The sequence below is a fragment of the Mesoplodon mirus genome (assembly GCF_964341445.2).
Source record: "Mesoplodon mirus genome assembly, chromosome: 3".
In the NCBI taxonomy this organism is placed as follows: domain Eukaryota; kingdom Metazoa; phylum Chordata; class Mammalia; order Artiodactyla; family Ziphiidae; genus Mesoplodon; species Mesoplodon mirus.
Genome location: NC_138978.1, coordinates 189,051,501 through 189,074,159, shown reverse-complemented (window position 1 = coordinate 189,074,159; position 22,659 = coordinate 189,051,501).

Below are 22,659 nucleotides of genomic sequence, written 5' to 3'. Positions count from 1 at the left end.
TTCCATTTAAACTAATCTTTGTTTTTGAAAATGGTATGTTAAAAAAATTAGTGTCATGACAAAAATTGAGAATTTCTCTAATTTTTGTGATCTGAGAGTTTTAGGTCGTGCTAAATAAAATAATGGATGCAATAAAACAATTGCTTTTGTTTCTAGCCTCTTGCAAATCAAGGAAAGACAAATATCCATTTAAAGTGGAAAATTCTCAGTTTCTAAACAAAATATATAACCTTTATTTTTTTCTCTTTTCAACTTAACTTATGTTTTTTATGATTAATATTTTTTTAAAAACCTGAAGCATTGTGCAAGTGAAGGGATGGTGAACATTTGTTTACAAAAGGCCTTCACAGCAGCAAGATATCTCATGTATTTCATGTTGTTACATTTAAAACCTGACTCTCTTATCTAATCACATTTAAGTTGCCAGAAAAATATAGGCAAACAACTCTTGAGACATTCCCTTAATTGTTTTCTTTTGGTAGTGTGCAAAATGCTGGAAATAATTGCAAACAAATTGTATCTGAGCAAAAGAAACAATCTGTATGCACTTAAATACGGCAATTGAAGTCTAATTATTTCCATCAGAAACAAATATATGTACGTGGACATCTTGGGTAATGAATTTGGCCAGTTCATATAACATTTTATAGCTACCAAACAAAGGGAAGAATTTATGTACAAAATTTTCACTTACATTCACCAGGGAATATAATGTCGCATATAATCCTTGATAGAAAACAATATACAAAATCATTTTCAACCTCGTTAATAATCACAAATGCAATTTAAAATATTACTTTTCCATTTATAATTGGTAACTTTTAAAAATGGTAATACCCTGGGCAGCGACATAATATTATATATTTCTTTTTGCAACTCATACATCTTTATTTCTTTTTAGAAAGTAGTTTAATAATATGTATCAGGGTCATTTTTTGTTCACCTCTACTCTACCATAAATTTTTATTAAAGTAGTACATGCAGAGAACCACACAAATTATGACTATCCAGGTTGATGAATTTTCAAAAAGTGAACACATCTAAATGTGAACAGTGAAAAATATTAGTAAATTAATACAATGGCCCAGCTATTATCCCCCAAAGTAACCAATATCCTTGCTTTTAGCACCATGAACACTGCCAAACAACTAAAGTATTTATATTTCCAACAATAATGTATAAGAGGTCCCATCCTCCATATCATTGCTAACACTTGATATAATCCAGTTTTCTTTTTTAAAAATTTAGCCATTCCATTAGGTGTGTGTAGTTGAAGTTTTCATTTGTATTATTTCATTGCAAACTAATAATGCCAAATACTGATTCATACATTTGTGAATTAGTAGGATTTCTTTCCCTAGTCTCTCTATATGTATGAATTATATATGTATAACCAAATTTTTATATATAACCAATTCTATATATACATACATATATGAAACCAAGCACGGTGTATGATAAAATTTTCCTTTCCTGATGCTTTGTAAGGTACATTTCTCATAAATCAATTAAGCTCTGCAAATGTGGATCTCTTTCCAAGAGTTTATAATGATCCTTGACTAGTTTTTTAATAATGTACTTTATGGACATAGAATGTCAATGCAGTAAAATGCTCCCACTTCAGGCATGTGCTTTGATGACTTGTCACAAATATATAAACATAAGTCACTACTACAACCAAGATATAAAACACTTCCATCACACCCAAAAGATTCATCTGTATCCCTTCCCAGTCAGTTCTCACCCCTGGAGTCGCTGGTGTGCTTCTCACCAAGATTCCATTTTAAAGCAATACTACAGCAAAGGTCCTGAGGAGAGACCAGTGAGGTAGGAGGAAACCAACCAAATGAGGAAAGGGATTCTAAGAGGAAGAAGTAAGCAACCGTCAAAAGGGGTTGATCATTTATGCTAGATGAAACATGAGTTAGAACTAACCTATGGCTTTATCAAGGCAGAGGTCATGTCTTAATTTGACAGGAGCAGTTTCTGTGGGGTAGTGGAAGATAAGTCCAAACTGAAATGGTTATAGGTGAAAATGAGAAGAAAAAGAATGGGACATAGTGAGCATAATGATGCATGTCTTGCAGAGTTTTGTGACCAAGGCAGAGCAAAGGAAGGAGACAGTAGCATACTTCTCAGAACTCATCCTACTGCTCTTCCACTCATTCATTCTCTATGTGTCACATGGGCCTTTGGCTGTTTCTCAGTCATGCCAGTCACTGTCTCCAATGTTGGGTCTTTCTCAGAATGCCTTCCCTCACATCTCCTCTTGCCTAACTGTCTTCAATTTTGCTTAAATATCGTCTTCAAAATTTGGCTTTCCCTGTCCATTCAGATGTTAACTGCCTCTCTCCCTCCACCTTCATTCTGCTAATCCCACTCAACCTGCTTCAATTTTTATTTTTTTCCTAAGCACTCAGTACTTTCTAACATACTACACAATTAATTTATTTATGATGTTTATTGTTTATGGCCTGTCTTCACTAGAAGGTAGCAGGAATCTTTGTTTTGTTCACAGATGTATTAGAAGCACCTAGAAGACAGTTTGTCACGGAGTAGGTACTCAAAAAATATTTGTTGCGGGCCTCCCTGGTGGGGCAGTGGTTGAGAGTCCGCCTGCCGATGCAGGGGATACGGGTTCGTGCCCCGGTCTGGGAGGATCCCATATGCCGCGGAGCGGCTGGGCCCGTGAGCCATGGCCGCTGAGCCTGCGCGTCCGGAGCCTGTGCTCCGCAACGGGAGAGGCCACAACAGTGAGAGGCCCGCGTACGGGAAAAAAAAAAAAAAAAAAAAAAATTTGTTGCATACATAAATCACATTGTGGTGGAAAATAATGGCTTTGAACAGACCAGTAGAAGTCTAGTATCAAACAAACAGGAAATAATGACAAATTGTCTTGTTTGGGGGTGGAAAGAATAGTGGAGAAGTGGAGCTGTAGTAAGGCTGTTACACTTTTCCCTCTGGAGGATTAGCAGAAGGAAGGAGCTCCAAAAGAGTAACTGCAGAGGCGAGAGGCTAAACTCATTAAATCATGTTCATCTTGTTAGAATATTTTTCCCAGTTAGTAGGTGAAATTTAATTCAAGGGAGGGGGAAACATGAATTTTAAGAAGGGAGACCAGGTACAGATTCGTTAACAGGATTCGGGCCATGGCTCAGATGTGTTGATTCTGTATCAATGCTTATAACACAAGGGGTGTTGATGGCATTAAACACATAGATGATATAATAGAAAATAGTGTGAGGTAGCAAAAATGCTAGGGAATAATACTATATTAAAAAATAAAGAAGTCTGGTAAAAGTACAAAAGAAAACATGAACAGCAAACTTCAACCCAGCAGCAAATAATTGCACATTAGCAGTATCAGGATTTCAAAAAGAGATATTTAAGGTGCATATGTAAATGACATATTTTCACATGCAATGGGTATTTAGATTTGCATTTATCCCTTTTTATGTATCTGTTTGTGTATACAAATAAGTTATTTGCATGCATAATGTGGACACTCCTTAATATTGGACTTGTTAGAAGATGGGTCATGGTAGCAGAAGGAGTTTACCTTCTGAGAACTGCAAGCATCAAACATTCAATGTGTTTAGTATAGTTTCACGAGAGAGAAATTTTCAGTTTTTAAAATCAAGAATATGTCCCTTTGGTATAAACTAATTATCTTTTAAACTGTGCTAAAATACATATAAAATTTACCATCTTAACCATTTTGAAGCATACAGTTCAGTGGTATTAAATATATTCACTTTGTTGTGGAGCCATTGCCACCATCCATCCCCTTAACACTTGTCATCTTGTACATCTGAAACTCTATACCTATCAAACCATAACTCAGTCTTCCCTGCTTCCAGTCCCTGGCAACCACTATTATACTTTCTGCCTTTATGATTTTGATTAACTAGCTCTTATAAGTGGAATCAGACAGTATTTGGCTTTTTTGTGGCTGGCTTATTTAACTTAGCATGATGTCCTCAAGGTCCAGCAATGTTTGAATATACTGAAGAGTTTCCTTTCTTTTTAAGGCAAATATACTATTGTATGCATATACCACATTTTGCTTATCCACTCATTATTTGATGGGCACATGGGTTGCTTCCATGTTTTAGCAATGTAATAATGCTGCTATGAACATGGAGTACAAATACCTCTTCAAAAGCTTACTCTCAGTTCTTTTGGGTATATACCCAGATGTATTAATAGAATTGCTGGACCTTGTGGTAATTCAGTTTTTAATTTTTTGAGGAATTTCCATACTGTTTTCCACAGTGGCTGTACCACATCATATTCCCACCAACAGTGCACAAGTTTCCAATTTCTTCACTTCCTTGACAACACTTGTTGTTTTCTGGGGTTTTTTTTGATGATAGCTCTTCTAATGCGTGAGGTGGTATTTCATTTTAGTTTTTAATTGTATTTCTGTACACTCTCACATATATGGTCAAATAATTTTTAACAAGGGTGCCAAGACTTTTCATGGGAAAAGGACAGTCTTTTCAACAAAAAGTATTGGGAAAACTGGACATTGGCATTCAAAAGAATGAAGTTGTACCCTACTTAACACCATATACAAAAAACAATTAAAAATCAATTTAAAATCAAGGACCTAAATATAAGACCTAAAACAATAAAACTCTTAGTAGAAAACATAGGATAAAATCTTCACAACACCGGATTTGGCAATGAGTTCTTAGATATGACATCAACGGTACAGACAACAAATGAAGGAACAGAAAAATAGGACTTCATATGTTTTTTTTAAAAAAAGGACACTATCCCATTAAAGATGATGTGATATATATATATATATATACATATATATGTATATATTTATACACGTACACACAATGAAATAGTACTCAACCATAAAAAGAATGAAATAATGCCATTTGCAGCAACATTGGTGGACCTAGAGATTATCATACTAAATCAGTAAGTCAGAGAAAGACAAATGTCATATGATATCATTTATATGTGGAATTTAAAAAATGATACAAATGAACTTGTTTACAAAACAAACAGACTCACAGGCATGGAAAACAAACTTATGGTTACCAAGGGGAAGAGAGGAGTAAGGGATAAATTAGGAGTTCGGGATTAGCAGATACAAACTACTGTATATAAAATAGATAAATAACAGGGTCCTACTGTATAGCATAGGGAACTATATTCAATATCTTGTAATAAACTCTAATGGAAAAAAACTGAAAAAAATATATATACACTATATATATGTACAGCAAAGTGATTCTATATATATGTTTCTGGTGTACACCAGAAACTAACACAACATTGTAAATCAACTATACTTCAATTGAAAAAAAAAGACACCATCCACAAAGTAAAATTTATTTTGAAGGAAGAAATTAATTGATCTATGATTAAGATAGCCCATCATAAGTTGTGGTAATTATAAATCAAAACAGATCAAATAAGTCAAATATATATATAATTAGCCAGAAGGCAAGTCATATTTTCCAGAAATTAGTAAGAAATTATGTATATTATTTCCACTCCATATACTGTATCCAACACAATTTTTGTTTAGTTTTATTACCTTAGCAATAAAACATTTAAAAGAAAGTCCTCTTCATTTTATGTATACAAATTATCTATAGGATATTTTGTAAGCATGATTATCCAATGAAAACTTTTGAGTGCCTAATATGTACAAAAATTCTCATAAACATTGAGTTCAATCCTAAGAGTAACTTATTTCTGCCACCAAAAGGTTTACCATCAAATGAAAAGATCAAGGAATTAAATTATGTTGTAAAACACTTATGTACCCGACAAACACTAAAATATAGGCATAATGAGGAAGTCCACATAAGAGATTTTTATGTGATTAGGAAGATTATTCAGAATTAGTATTTAAACTGAGTCTTGAAGATGCAGATGTTGTTTAGAAAATATTGCTTTTAAAAAATGATTTTCAGAAATAGATGTTTGCAAACCATGAAAGGAAACATTTCATAAGAAAACCTATTCATAAGTGATTAGCAAAATGGTATCAAGCCAGTAGAAATCAAATAAGTAGACTAATGAATATCCCATTAACAAAGAGTATATAAAAATCCCAAATTGAAGAAAAAGGAATTACCTAATTTTAAAATTATTTTTAAAATTCTGAATCTTTCAGTATCTTTAAATGATGTAAAAATCATCTATTTAGAGATACTATGTCTGTTAAATTGTCATTATTATCTTTTTTACATTGTAATGCTTCTTAAGCTATAAAAGTCCAAAATAAAAATTTTGTAATTTTTGTTCAGTTTCAAAACAAAGAATTCATATAAAGTACATTAAGAAATATTCAATACAAAACACTAAAAACACAGCCACTTTGAAAGACAGTTTGAGAGTTTCTTACAAAACTAAACATATTTGTACCAAAGTCCAAAGTTTACACAAGTGTTTATTCTGAATGTTGTACTTTCTATGGGTTTTGACAGATGTATAATGACATGTATCAATGATTAATGTATTATACAGAGTATTTTCACTGCTGTAAAAATTTTCTGGGCTCTATGTATTCATTCCTCTCCACTCCAACACCTGGCAACCAATGTTCTTTATATTGTCTCCATAGTTTTGCTTTCTCCAGAATGTCAGGTGGGATCACACACTATGTAGCCTTCTCAGATTAGCTTATTTCTTTTAATAATATGCATTTAATGTTCCCCCATGTTTTTTTGATGGCTTGATGCTCATTTCTTCTTAGCAGTGAATACTATTCGATTATCAGGAAGTACCACAATTTATTTGTCCATTCATCTACTGAAGGACATCTTGGTTTTTTCCAAGTTCTGGAAATTAAGAATAAAACTGCTATAAACATCACATGCAGGTTTTTCTGTGGACAAACATTTTCAACTCATTTGGGTAAATACCAAGGGGCATGATTGTGGATCAATAAAAACAGAAATTGGTTTTCTGAAGTCTAAGAAAACTTAAGAATCTCTGGCAAGACTGAATGAAGAAGAAAATGAAGAAAAACTACGTTTATAAGAAAAAAAACAAAAATAATAAAGATTTAAGATCCCTGCAATTTAAAAACATAATATTAAGGTAATATTATAAATACTTTTATATTGATATGTGCAAATTTAGAGGAAGAAGATTCATGTTCAAACACAACTTTAAAAACTGATACAAGAAGATATAGAAAATGGAACACTCTTAAATTTACCTAAATTAATTATTCATAAATAAATTTTGAATTCTTCCAAATGTATATGGCAAAATTTATACCAAACTAATATAAACTATTCCAGAATATAGAAATAGCACCAAAATCTCCTTAAATCTTGTAAACAATGGATCACATATTGCTGTATAAGTCCTGTAGAGTGTTTTTTTCCACAATTCTTAAAACTGAAGTATCGTTGATATACAATATTATATTAGTTAAAGGGTATGGCATAGTGATTCGACATATAAGTCTAGTAACCATCCATCAAGCAAAACTATTACTGTATTACTGATTATACAACTTAGTCTGTATAGCACATCCCTGTGATTTATTAATTTTATAACTGAAAGTTTCTGTTTCTTAATCTCCTTCACCTATTTCACCCAATCTCCCACTTACCTCCCCTCTGGCAACCACCAGTTTGCTCTCTGTATCTATAAGTCTGCTTCTATTTTGTTGTTTGTGTGTTTGTTTTGTTTTTGAGATTCCACATATAAGTGAGATCATTTGGTACTTGTCTTTCTCTGTTTGATTTTTTCACTTAGCCTAATACTCTCTAGGTACATCTATGTTGTTACAGAAGGCGAGACTTCATTCTTTTCTACAACTAGGTAATGGTCCATATTATAGGTATAGATTATCCCAAATTGAGGCAGTGGACTTTGGGAGCAAAGATATATATTATTTTTACCTTTTTCTCTTTTTGTGAGTGTGTATGTGTATGCTTCTGTGTGTGATTTTTGTCTGTATAGTTTTGCTTGTACCATTTCTCCTAGGGTTCTGTCTGTCCGGTTTTTTTGTTTGTTTGTTTTAGTATAGTTCTTAGCACTTATAATCACTGGTGGATTTGTTTTTGGGTTTGGTTGCTCTCTTCTTTCTTTCTTTCTTTTTTTTATTTTGAATTTGTTCATTTTTAATAATTATCTTTTATTTTTTATTTTAATAACTTTTTTATTTTATTCTATTTTTTCTTTCTTTCTTTCTTTTTTTCTCCCTTTTATTCTGAGCCATGTGGATGACAGGGTCTTGATGCTCTGGCTGGGTGTCAGGCCTATGCCTCTGAGGAGGGAGAGCTAAGTTCAGGACATTAGTCCACCAGAGACCTCCCGGCTCCACATAATATCAAATGGCAAAAATCTCCCAGAGATCCCCATCTCAACACCAAGAACCAGCTCCACTAAACGACCAGCAAGCTACAGTGCAGGACATCCTATGGCAAACAACTAGCAAGACAGGAACACAACTCCACCCATTAGCAGAGAGGCTGCCTAAAATCATAATAAGTTCAGAGACACGCCAACACGCACCATAGGATGCGGTCCTGCCTACCAAAAAGACTAGATCCAGCCTCATCCACCAGAACACAGGCAGCAGTCCCCTACACCAGGAAGCCTACACAACCAACTAAACCAAACTTAGCCACTGAGGGCAGACACCAAAAACAATGGGAACTATGAACCTACAGCCTGTGAAAAGGAGACCCCGAACACAGTAAGTTAAGTAAAATGAGAAGACAGAGAAACACACAGCAGATGAAGGAGCAAGGTGAAAATGCACCAGACCAAACAAATGAAGAGGAAATAGGCATTCTACCTGAAACAGAATTCAGAGAAATGATAGTAAAGATGATCCAAAATCTTGGAAATAGAATGGAGAAAATACAAATGTTTAACAAGGACCAAGCACAACTAAAGTGCAAACAAACAATGATGCACAACACAATAAATGAAATTAAAAATTCTGTAGAATGAATCATTAGAATAACTATTGCCAGAATAACTCAGGCAGAAGAACGGATAAGTCACCTGGAAGATAAAAGAGGGGAAATAACTACCACAGAGCAGAATAAAGAAAAAAGAATGAAAGGAATTGAGGACAGTCTCAGAGACCTCTGGGACAACATTAAATGCACCAACATTAGAATTATAGGGGTCCCAGAAGAAGAAGAGAAAAAGAAAGGGACTGAGAAAATATTTGAAGAGATTTTAGTTGAAACTTCTCTAATATGGGAAAGGAAGTAGTTAATCAAGTCCAGGAAGCACAGAGAGTCCCATATAGGATAAGTCCAAGGAGAAACATGCCAAGACACATAATAATCACACTATCAAAAATTAAACACAAAGAAAAATTAAAAGCAGCAAGGGAAAAACAACAAACAACATACAAGGGAATCCCCATAAGGATAACAGCTGATCTTTCAGCAGAAACTCTGCAAGCCAAAGGGAGTGGAAGAACATATTTAAAGTGATAAAAGGGAAAAACCTACAACCAAGATTACTCTACCCAGCAAGGATCTCATTCAGATTCGAAAGAGAAATTAAAACCTTTACAGACAAGCAAAACCTAAGAGACTTCAGCACCACCAAACCAGCTTTCCAGCAAATGCGAAAGGAACTTCTCTAGGCTGGTAACACAAGAGAAGGAAAAGACCTATAATAACAAACCCAAAACAATTAAGAAAATGGTAATAGGAACATACATATTGATAATTACCTTAAATGTAAATGGGTTAAATGTTCCAACCAAAAGACATAGACTGGCTGAATGGATACAAAAACAAGACCCATATATATATGCTATCTACAAGAGACCCACTTCAGACCTAGGGACACATACAGACTGAAAGTGAGGGCATGGAAAGAGATACTCAATGCAAATACAAATCAGAAGAAAGCTGGAAGGCAATTCTCGTATAAGACAAAATATACTTTAAAACAAAGACTATTACAAGAGACACAGAAGGACACTACATAATGATCAAGGAACCAATCCAAGAACAAGATATAACAATTGTAAATATTTATGCACCCAACATAGGAGCACCTCAATACATAAGGCAAATGCTAGCAGCCATAAAACGGGAAATCGAAATTAACACAATCATAGTAGGGGACTTTAAGACCCCACTTTCTCCAGTGGACAGATCATCCAAAATGAAACTAAATAAGGAAGCACAAGCTTTAAATGATACATTAAACAAGATGGACTTAATTGGGCTTCCCTTGTGGCGCAGTGGTTGAGAGTCCACCTGCCGATGCAGGGGACACGGGTTTGTGCCCCGGTCCGGGAAGATCCCACATGCCGCAGAGCAGCTAGGCCTGTGAGCCATGGCCACTGAGCCTGCACATCCGGAGCCTGTGTGCCGCAACGGGAGAGGCCACAACAGTGAGAGGCCCGCGTACCACAAAAAAAAAAAAAAATCCATAGAAGGTGGACTTAATTGATATTTATAAGACATTCCATTCAAAAAAACCAGAATACACTTTCTTCACAAGTGCTCATGGAACATTCTCCAGGATAGATCATATCTTGGGTCACAAATCAAGCCTTGGTAAATTTAAGAAAATTGAAATCATATCAAGTATCTTTTCCAGCCACAATGTTATGAGACTAGATATGAATTACAGGAAAAATCTGTAAAAACTACAAACAAATGGAGACTAAACAATACACTACTTAATAACCAAGAGATCACTGATGAAATCAAAGAAGAAATTAAAAAATACCTAGAAACAAATGAAAATCAAAACACGATGACCCAAAACCTATGGGATGCAGCAAAAGGAGTTCTAAGAGGGAAGTTTCTAGCAATACAATCCTACCTCAAGAAACAAGAAACATCTCAAACAACCTAACCTTACACCTAAAGCAATTAGAGAAAGAAGAACAAAAAACCCCAAAGTTAGCAGAAGGAAAAAAATGAAGACCAGATCAGAAATAAATGAAAAAGAAATGAAGGCAACAAGAGCAAAGATCAATAAAACTAAAAGCTGGTTCTTTGAGAAGATAAAAAAAATTGATAAATCATTAGCCAGACTCATCAAGAAACAAAGGGAAAACACTCAAATCAACAGAATTACAAATGAAAAAGGAGAAGTAACAACTGACACTGCAGAAATACAAAGGATCATGAGAGATTACTACAAGCAACTCTATGCCAATACAACGGAGAACCTGGAAGAAATAGACAACTTCTTAGAAAAGCACAACCTTCCCAGATTGAACCAGAAAGAAACAGAAAATAAAAACAGACCAATCACAAACACTGATATTGAGACTGTGATTAAAAATTATCCAACAAACAAAAGCCCAGGACCAGATGGCTTCACAGGCGAATTCTATCAAACATTTAGAGAAGAGCTAACACCTATCCTTCTCAAACTCTTCCAAAATATAGCAGAGGGAGGAACACTCCCAAACTCATTCTACAAGGCCACCATCACCCTGATACCAGAACCAGAAAAAGATGTCAGAAAGAAAGAAAACTACAGGCCAATATCACTGATGAACATAGATGCAAAAATCATCAACAAAATACTAGCAAACAGAATCCAACAACACATTAAAAGGATCATACACCATGATCAAGTGGGGTTTATGCCAGGAATGCAAGGAATCTTAATACATGCAAATCAATCAATGTGATACACTATATTAACAAATTGAAGGAGAACAACCATATGATGATATCAATAGATGCAGAAAAATCTTTTGACAAAATTCAACACCAATTTATGATAAAAACCCTACAGAAAGTAAGCATAGAGGGAACTTTCCTCAACATAATAAAGGCCATATACGACAAACCCACAGCCAACATCGTTCTCAATGATGAAAAACTGAAACCATTTCCTCTAAGATCAGGAACTAGACAAGGTTGTCCACTCTCACCACTATTATTCAACATAGTTTTGGAAGTTTTAGCCACAGCAATCAGAAAAACAAAAAGAAATAAAAGGAATCCAAACCAGAAAAGAAGTAAAGCTGTCACTGTTTGCAGATGACATACTATACACAGAGAATCCTAAAGATGCTACCAGAAAACTACTAGAGCTAATCAATGAATTTGGTAAAGTATCAGGATACAAAATTAATGCACAGATATCTCTTGCATTCCTATATACTAATGATGAAAAATATGAAAGAGAAATTAAGGAAACACTCCCATTTACCACTGCAACAAAAAGAAAAAAACACCTAGGAATAAACCTACCTAAGGAGACAAAAGAACTGTATGAAGAAATCTATAAGACACTGATGAAAGAAATTAAAGATGATACAAACATGTGGAGAGAAATACCATGCTCTTGGCTTGGAAGAATCAACATTGTGAAAATGACTCTACTACCCAAAGCAATCTACAGATTCAGTGCAATACCTTTCAAACTACCAATGGCATTTTTCACAGAATGAGAACAAAAAATTTCACAATTTGTATGGAAATGCAAAAGACCCCGAAAAGCCAAAGCAACCTTGAGAAAGAAAAACGGAACTGGAGGAATCAGGCTCTCTGACTTCAGACTATATGACAAAGCTACGATAATCAAGACAGTATGGTACTGGCACAAAAACAGAAATATAGATCAATGGAACAGGATAGAAAGCCCAGAGATAAACCCACACACATATGGTCAACTTATCTTTGATAAAGGAGGCAAGAGTATACAATGGAGAAAAGACAGCCTCTTCAATAAGTGGTGCTGGGCAAACTGGACAGCTGCATGGAAAAGAATGAAATTAGAACACTCGCTAGGACCATACACAAATACAAACTGAAAATTGATTAAAGGCCTAAATGTAAGGCCAGACACTATAAAACTCTTAGAGGAAAACGTAGGAAGAACACACTGTGACATAAATCACAGCAAGATCCTTTTGACCCACCCCCTGAGAAATGTAAATAAAAACAAAAATAAACAAATGGGACCTAATGAAACTTTAAAGCTTTTGCACAGCAAAGGAAATCGTAAACGAGATGAAAAGACAACCCTCAGAATGGGAGAAAATGTTTGCAAATGAGGCAGCTGACAAAGGATTAATCTCCAGAATTTACAGGCAGCTCATGCAGCTCAGTATCAAAAAAAGAAACAAACCAATCCCAAAATGGGCAGAAGACCTCAATAGACATTTCTCCAAAGAAGATATACAGATCACCAACAAACACATGAAAGGATGCTGAACATCACTAATCATTAGAGAAATAGAAATCAAAACTACAATGAGGTATCACCTCACACCATTCAGAATGGTCATCATCAAAATATCTACAAAGAATAAATGCTGGAGAGGGTGTGGAGAAAAGGGAACCCTCTTGCACTGTTGGTGGGAATGTAAATTGATACACCTGCTATGGAGAACAGTATGGATGTTCCTTTAAAAACTAAAAATAGAACTACCATGTGACCCAGCAATCCCACTACAGGGCATATACCCTGAGAAAACCATAATTCAAAAATAGTCATGTACCAAAATGCTCACTGCAGCTCTATTTACAATAGCCAGGACATGGAAGCAACTGAAGTGTCCCTCGACAGGTGCATGGATAAAGAAGATGTGGCACATACATACAATGGAATATTACTCAGCCATAAAAAGAAACGAAATTGAGTTATTTGTAGTGAGGTGGATGGACCTAGAGTCTGCCATACATAGTGAAGTAAGTCAGAAAGAGAAAAATAAATACCGTATGCTAACACTTATATATGGAATCTTAAAAAAAAAATGGTTATGAAGAACCTAGGGGTAGGACGGGTATAAAGACGCAGATGTAGTGAATAGACTTCAGGACATTGGGAGGGGGAAGGGTAAGCTAGGACGATGTGAGAGAGTGGCATGTACATATATACACTACCAAATGTAACATAGCTAGTGGGAAGCAGCCGCATAGCACAGGGTGATTAGCTCGGAGCTTTATGACCACCTAGAGGGGTGGGATAGTGAGGGTTGGAGGGAGACGCAAGAGGGAGGAGATATGCTGATATATGTATATGTATAACTGAATCACTTTGTTATACAGCATGAACTAACACACCAGTGTAAAGCAATTAGACTCCAATAAAGATGTTAAAAAAATAAAATAGCATAGGCACCCTATAAAATAATTTCATAGTTTCTTGTAAAATTAAACATGCAACTACCAATTGGCCTAGCAGTTGTCCTCTTGGGCAATTATTCCAGAGAATGGAAAACTTATATTCACACAAAACATATACGCCAACGTTTTTATCAGCTTTATTCATAACAGTACAAGAAGTAAACTACCTACTTGTCCTTCCACAGGTAAATGGGTAAATAAACTGTGGTACATATGTACCATGGTATACCACTCAGCAGTAAAAAAGAATGAATTATTGATTGACAGGACTTTGAGATATCTCAAGGGAATTGTGCTGAGTGAAAAAAAAAAGCAAATATCTAAAGATTACATAGTATGAGTTCATTTATATAACATCCTTGAACTGAAAAAATTATAGCGATGGAGAAAAGACCATTAGTTGCCAGGGTTTGTTGAAATGTGTGAGAAGGAGGTAGATGTGATTATAAAATGGAAACAGGAGGAATTTTTTGGTGATGAAACTACTATATCTTGAGTGTAGTAGTGGATACATGAATGAACATGTGATAAAATTGCAAAAAAATACAAATACAGACAAACTGCAAGTAAAACTGAAGTAATCTTAAGAGGACTGGTGGATGTCAGAAAGAGAATGGAAGGAAGGAAGGGAGGGAGGGAGGGAGGGAAGGAGAGAGGGAAGGAGGGAAAGAAAGGGGAAGGGAAAGGGAGGAAGAAGGAAAGATTTTTAAAACAGGTATTATTTGCACAATGAACCATATGTTCATATAAGGAACATGGTTTCTATGACAAATGTAATTTTCTATTCTATAAGGGATTTTATAAACCAATTTCTACAGAGAAAATTGTTCATGTCTACTTTATCAAATGCATATCGAATATTTGTTTAAGGTAGTTTCTGCAAGAAGTGATTAAAATACATGAAAACCAGTTCAGTTGTCATTTATTAACAATGATTAATTCCAGTCAATCAATTTCCATTGCCAAAGCTCTCTTTTCTATGTTTAAGTATTTCCTTTATTTGATTTATTTAAATTTTTCAATTTGATAAAATCATGATGGTGATTCAAGGGAGGATTTAGATAAATTAGGGATAAATTCCCCAAAATTAAGGTGAATTCTGATCTTATAATTCATTCTGAATTGCAGTGATGAAGCAGGGGAGTTTATGATAGGGTGATACAAGGAAGAAGAGGGCAGGAGCTGCTCTCAGGGGCAAATATGCATCTCCCTGATCAATCACAGAGAGGAACTGGACAGAGCATTTGGGCATCTTTAAACACACACACACACACACACACACACACACACACTTTTACATGTCTGTGCATACTCAAGCACTAAAGAAAAGGAGAGGAGAAGAGAGGAGAGGAAGAGAAGAGGGAGAGGAAAGAAAAAAGAAACCAAAAAAATGAAAAGAAAGGAGGGAGAGAGAGAGAGAGAGAGAGAGAGAAAGAAAAAGAGAAAGAGAAAAGAGGAAGAAAGAGAAAGAAAGAAAAACAGAGAGAGAGGGAGAGGGAGGGAGGGAGGAGAGGAAGGGAGGAAGGAAGGAAGGAAGGAAGGAAGGAAGGAAGGAAGGAAGGAAGGAAGGAAGGAAAGAAGGAAGGGAGGGTTTGTGTAAAAGATAGTGGTATGAATTCCCTGCCAGGATACTGTCAAAGTTAATTATTTATTTCCTTCTCTGACCCATTTCAGAAGGCTAAAATGGACACTATGTGCAATTCCTACTTAGAAATGTTTGTGAGTAGGAAGATGAATCGATAGTAATAAATTTCAGGTGAGTACCTAAAGATCATTAATCCCTGAATACTGAACTTACATATCCTTAGGCTCCCTCCTGAGTTTTCAGTCAGCCTTTTAAAGAGCTTTCCTTAATTACCGTGTTTCTTCATATGTACTATTGCATACATACTACTGCATACTACTACCACTAAGTCCAAAATCAAAACTAGTTGTTTTAATCCTTAATATCAATTCCCCCTGAGGCTTCCTCATCCCAGTTAATGGTCCTCTAATTCTTTGGCCAGAGAGGACTGAAATGTGATTGAAAATCTTCTTTAACCTCTGCTCTCCCTTTCCCCTTGTTTCTAGTCAATCAGAAAAGGTTTGTCAATTTTTTTAATACTTGACTCATACATTTACTTCTTTACATTTAACATGCCAATGAATTATTATACACACATCTTACATCTTGCTTAAACCGTATTAGGTTTCTGATGGGTAGCCTTTCCCATGAAACCCACACCACATGGTGATGTTATATTAGGTTTACTAGTACGCTATTTTATGCATCTCACACCCTTAAATGCAATCACTATGTACTATCAATTAAAGTAAAATTTATGTACTCCAAAATGACTTTATAAGTCACTCTGTAACCTGCTCCCAAGCTCATATTACCAGAGCCTGACTGTCGCTTTAAGTCTTCTGTCTTACTGCCTTGGCTAGTGTCACTCATTCCCTTAGAATATCTTAGTTTTTCCTCCAATACTACAAAACCAGGTTCTGTTCCACCTAAATTTCTGAGTGAAGATTTCCCTTATATTGTGTCTATAAATCTTTCATACTTCCAAAATTCTCTATAGAAATATAGCAAAATGTCCTTCCATCTTTGATAACACCTTTGGAGTACTGTATTTTTATATTTGAGGACAAGCATTTGCTATTTAATCACATTTTAAAAAATCAGCTCTAATTATTACGTGGCTTCTTATTCATCTCAGGTACAGTTTGACAGACATCAGTTATTGCACTCAACCTAGCATTTCTGACAGTAAAGTTTTATACTTTCTAAATTATTTGATGTGTTTAGAAATATTGATTTAATTATAATGATTTTAATTACCATTATAAAGCATTTTATTAGCATCTGTGCTAGTCACTTGTAGCTTTCCTTTGTGAATAATCTGATAATACCATTAATTGAGGTTTTAGAATTGTATGTGATTTCTCCCCTTTGTTTTTATATGCACTCATATTATTTAAAAGACGTAGACCCTTGTCCTCTCTGAATTGCAAAATGTTGCTTGCTTATAAATTTTATTTACTTACTTTTTGATGTAGAAAAGAGTTTAACATTTGAAAACAAATATGCCCATTTCACCTTGTGAGTGTATCTATTTCTTCTAAAGTTAATACTACCCACTCTCCATGTTTGATAAATAGCAGCTTTTTAAAACTTTTATAGTTTTATTAAAAATTATTGCTCTTTACTCCATTTGGAATTTATTTTGGTAAGTGCTGAGACTATAAATCGACACTTTTTTTTAAAAGAAAAGCTTTCTCAATCATACCAACTCCTTTTGTTGAGTAATAAACACTTTGCCCTTTCATCTGAGTTGCCTCTTGTAACATACATCAAGTTATTTATTATAACTGGGTCTTTATGTAAGCAATCGATTTTTCATTGTGATCTGTTTATTCTTGAATATTCCAATATGAAGTTTATGATAATTGTATATGTTTTAATGATTGCCAAGCCAATTTTTTCTCTTCTTTTTTTTTCTTTGTCTTCTTAATCTCAACAGTTAAAACTTTGCAGAATATATTTTTCAAATGTTTTCTCGTGATAGCAGGGTCATTTTAATCAAACTAAGTTTGTGCAGCAATCTTAAGTATAAAGCAGATGAAAGGTGAGCTGCTGTGGTTGAATAAGCCTGAAGCCCTGATCACCAGCATTGTTTCACCTCACACTGGCAGAATTATAGGGCTCCTTGGACTCATGTTTAAATCTGCCATTCTGCAGCACCTTTCATATATTTTTGAGAAATTCAACCAAAAGAATTTTGATTTTTGTTGAAATTGCATTAAATATATAAATTAATTAGAACATAACTGACAATCAAAATTATACCTGTTATCAATTTACTGTTTCTTAGAGCCAAACTGACTATTCATTGCCGGCTGTCCCAACGTTAAGCTTTGTTGGCAGAGGGTAATAGAGGGGTCATGGAGGAGATGGGTTTTTTTGTTTTTTTCCCATTACTTGTGTGCTTTTCTTGACTTATTCCTGTGATATACAGCAACCAGCCCTAAGTGGAGACACCAGTAATGTTTAGCCTCCAGCTTGCTAATTAAGCCCTTGGTTCCCTGCCCCATCAACCTCTGTCAAACAGCTCCCCGGGGGAGCTCCTGGCTTGCAGATCCCCTTCTGTCAGCTTTAGTAACTGATACCCAGCAGAGGCTTACCTCTTTTCCCTGCTCACCTATCTCAGGCAACTCTAGGTTACCTGACTGAGGTTTTCCGACTGCCAGGCTTTGCCTGCCAGCATCCTCCTGTGGGTTTTAGTGAGGATTTTATGCTTGCTGGCTAGCCCAAGTTTCCTTGTCCACCAGCTTTAGTTGGATGACATCCCAGTGGGTGATTTTCTGATTGACAGGCCCAGCCACAGGTCCCCACCCTCCAGCCTGAGCTCCATGGCACTCTGATGAGGAGTTTCTGGTTTCCTCGTGCCTGCCCAGAATTCCCTGCTCACCAGGCTCAGTCCTCCAACTGTGGACTCACTCTGACCTGGGCAACCCAGCAAACTCCTCTACCTTTCAGTGAGCTGCCGTGACACACCCTCCAGAGATGTCTGAATTATAGCTTTGAGGAGGAGAACCTCTTCCAACTGTCATTTTTCTCAGTAAGTTTCTTTCGCCTTAGAGAAGTTTTTGGAGTCATTTTGTACTTACTCTTGGTAGCTAATCTCCTGTATATTGTTGCTACTTATTTCTGTTAACCCTCTAAGAACTGAATGTTTGTATTCTCCCCAAAGTTCTTGTGGTGAAAACAAAAGCCCTCAATGTGATGGTTTTAGGAGGTAGAGCCTCAGGTCAGTAATTAGGTTATGGAGGCAGAGCAGTCATGAATGGGATTAGTGCCCTTATAAAAGAGACCACCGAGAGCTCTCTTTACCCCTTCATCCACATGGGACACAGTCTGCAAACCAGGAAGTGTCCTCACCAGACACTGATCTGCCATTGTTTTAATATTGGATTTTCCAGCCGCCAGAACAGTAAGAAATAAATATTTGTTGTTTAAGCCATCCAGTCCATGGTGATTTTTTTTTTACAGTAGCTCAAACAGACTAAGACACACACACATACACACAAACACACAGAGGTGTTTTTTTTTTCTTTTGAAGAATCTAATGAATCAACTCATTATTTTAAAAACTGCAAAGTTAAGGGAAAGAATCAAGCATTTATTCTGGGTTCCCAACGTAAACTAAGCATCAGTGTAACTAAAAATCTGATGAGGGGTTATGACTCTATTAATGAATTTCAGCTACTAAATTGAAAATTAATAACGGAATTAAATATTACAATTTTGTAATTCCTAAGAAAACTGGTGAATACAGGTATTGAACATCAATGGCTACTAACAATCAGAAAAAGAGAGGTGTGTGCATGTCACATGTCACCTGAGGAAAGAACATTCTACTACCTCTGAACCTGAATTTAAGTACCCCTTCAAATAGAAATAACTATTTTCAGAAATTTTATGGAAATACAGCTGGGAAACTGCACTCCACAGATGCAAAGAGAAAAACTGAACCTGGAGAATTCTATAGTAAAATCAATCCAGGTTCTTTAAAAAAAATTACTAAAATACAAAACAGAGAAGGATGGAAAGGAAATCTATAGATTAAAAGGGTCAAAAGATGTCAGGCAATCAAATGTGTGAATCTTTTTGAGTCTAAATTCAAAATAAAAACTGTAAAATATATACGTATTTTTAATTAGTATTTTTACACTGGATGGATATGCGAAGTTAAAGTTATTAAGAAACAGATGTTTTCATAGTGTGGTATGAATTGTGTTAATATTATAAATAAAAAGATAAATAGATACGTAGATAGAGACATATGGTAGATTAAATAGAAATGGATGAAATAACATCTGAAATTAGCTTTAAAATAATAGGCTGGATAGAAATACAGATGAGGTAAGATTTGTCATGAGATAATTATTGCTGAATCTGGATAACTACATTGTTTTATTACACTATTTTGTCTATTTTGGATATTTTTGAATGGTTTTAATTAAAAATGTTAAATGAAAATGGTGAGGATCTGACTCCTCCTTTTGTAAGAGATTTAGCTCAGAATTATCTCCAAGAAATGGTGAGACTATAAAACAACAGCAAGAGTTCGGCATTACAAAATATTCAGTGAAGCAGTATCACCTTTCCCAGTTTTTAGAGATAGTGCAGTGGTGTGCTTAATAGGATGTGCTGGAGAGTCTGATTTACATGGAAAAGTTACTTAATGTCCCCAAGCTGTATTTTCTCACTTGTAAAATGGATGAAATATAGTACCTGCATGAGTTAACACCTTATAAGCACTGAGAAAAATGTTCAATAACAATCAATGTTAAAATAACTGTTACAGCTATTGAAGTCATCTCACCTCTGAAATCGATGTTATTATTAGCAATATAAACAAATAGTAAAATTATAATATTAGTATCATTTTCCAGTTGTATTTAAGTCTTCAAAATAATTGTGTTTTCTAAGAAGATAGCAACCAACTTCAGTGTTAGTGAGAGCCATTCAAATAAATATTATGGGACTTTAATAAAAGAAATAACATGAGTGTAAAATAACTCAGCCTCTATAATCAAAAGACACTAAAACATACATCAGGACACAGATCAATAAACTATGTATAGACCAATAGCAAAAAAGTTACTTCTGTGATGAATCAGTTATATGATCTGTGGTCAGTAGAAAAGACGGAGTTAGCATTTCATACAAAATCTTATCAAGCTTACATCCTTTAGAAACATTCAATTGAAAGATTTGCCTGTTATGAAAAATTTTAATAAATGAACTAGTAATAAATTTTATAAAATAATTAAAAACAAAAAATAAAGCCCATATGTGTTATTATGCAGATACTTCTAAATGATAAACCAAAATTACTAGTGAATCTTTTTCATCTATAAATCAGATACTGGACTGTAGTTTGCAAAATTGTTTCCTTGAATTTTAGTATCCATCATGTTTTTTTACTGTGTTCTTATAGTTTATGAAGTCAGTATAAACTACAGAGTGAATTTATAACCTTCTGTTTTCTCTGGCAATATTAAATATCCCACATATGAATAGATAAACCTGAGGACATAAATTACACAGTTATTAAGCTTGTTCATATCCAACTAAAGGTAAATTTATGGAGAAAAAACTAAAATAAAAAATTAACATCTTTCATTTGTAAACATTGTGACAAGGTTTTAACATTCAATGTAGGTAGAATCAAGAACAATAAAATACTATTATGGCCTGCTCACACTTGAAAAGCAGTTATTTTGACACAATCTTTAGTCACTTAGGTCTCATTCAGCTTTCAAGCCATTACACAAAAAGACAACTTGAAACTAAGGCATAGAAGAGAAATTCGCAATTTATCAAAGGATGATTAAATTTTATGTCAGTCCAGCTTCATTTATCACTATCCTTGGAATATCCCCATCTTAGATGTAGATGATTGAATGTAATTTTTAAAATTAATACTTTGCTCTGATAAAATTGATCTAATTTTGGCCTAATTTTGACCTCTATTGCCTTAAAGAATGAACTATAATGGAGGAAGTCTGTTAAACTACCCAGTCTTTTCCAGTTTTACTTAGTTAAATCGACCATAAGAAAAATGATCTTTTTTGGGTTTTAAAAAACTTCTAATCTTTACAATTCTACTTTAATCACATATAAATAGGTTATCACCCATGTCTTTATTCAAAACATAACAATCCTCTCAGTTTCAAACAATTAATTTTAGGAACTATATTACTAATGTTTTCAGAGCTTAAGATAGATAAATAAAAATTAAGTTACTTGGATTTTACTCTCAATCATATAAACTGATAAAGGTGTAATAGAAAGTGTTCATGCTGATGAATTATACCATTTTTTACAAGTTTAAGAAAACCCCAAATCTGATTATTTCATGTTTGATTACATATGATTTTTAAATAAAAATTTTATACATATTTGCATATGTGAAAAGTTCCATTCAAAAAATAATATTTTGTATGGTCTGTACTTTAAAAAAGTCATACTAACATAACCTAAATTATGAATGTTTTTATGTCCATTCCAGTCTCAATATTTTAATTTACTATATATTCTGAAATAAGTTGATTTATATAAATGAATAATAGTTCTTCAAAAATATTATTTCATTCCTGTTTCTAAGTTCATTTTTTTCTGTCTTATGTTAGAGATTTTATCTTGATAATGAGGCAAAACAGTTTTGTCTAAATTTGTCAAGTGCTACAAAACATCTGTTACCTGCAATCTCACTGGGTACTGACTAACCCATACTAAGAAAATAACTGCATTTATAAATTGCTAAATTTTATTTAATGATTTCCAACCTCAGAATCAGAAATTTTAAATTCTAAATATTGAGTTAATAAAATGAAAAATAAAAGTAGCCATGAGAAAGTGAGACATAAATATTTGATTCTGCCTTCTATAAAACTGTAGTTAAGTCATAGTCCACAAGTTTCAACAGTGCTTAATGGAGAACTTTTAGTGAAAAAGTTATTGACACATTTTGTAAAATTTTAATTAGTAAACTTATTTTTCGAACTGTCCTAGGCTTACAAAATAACTGAG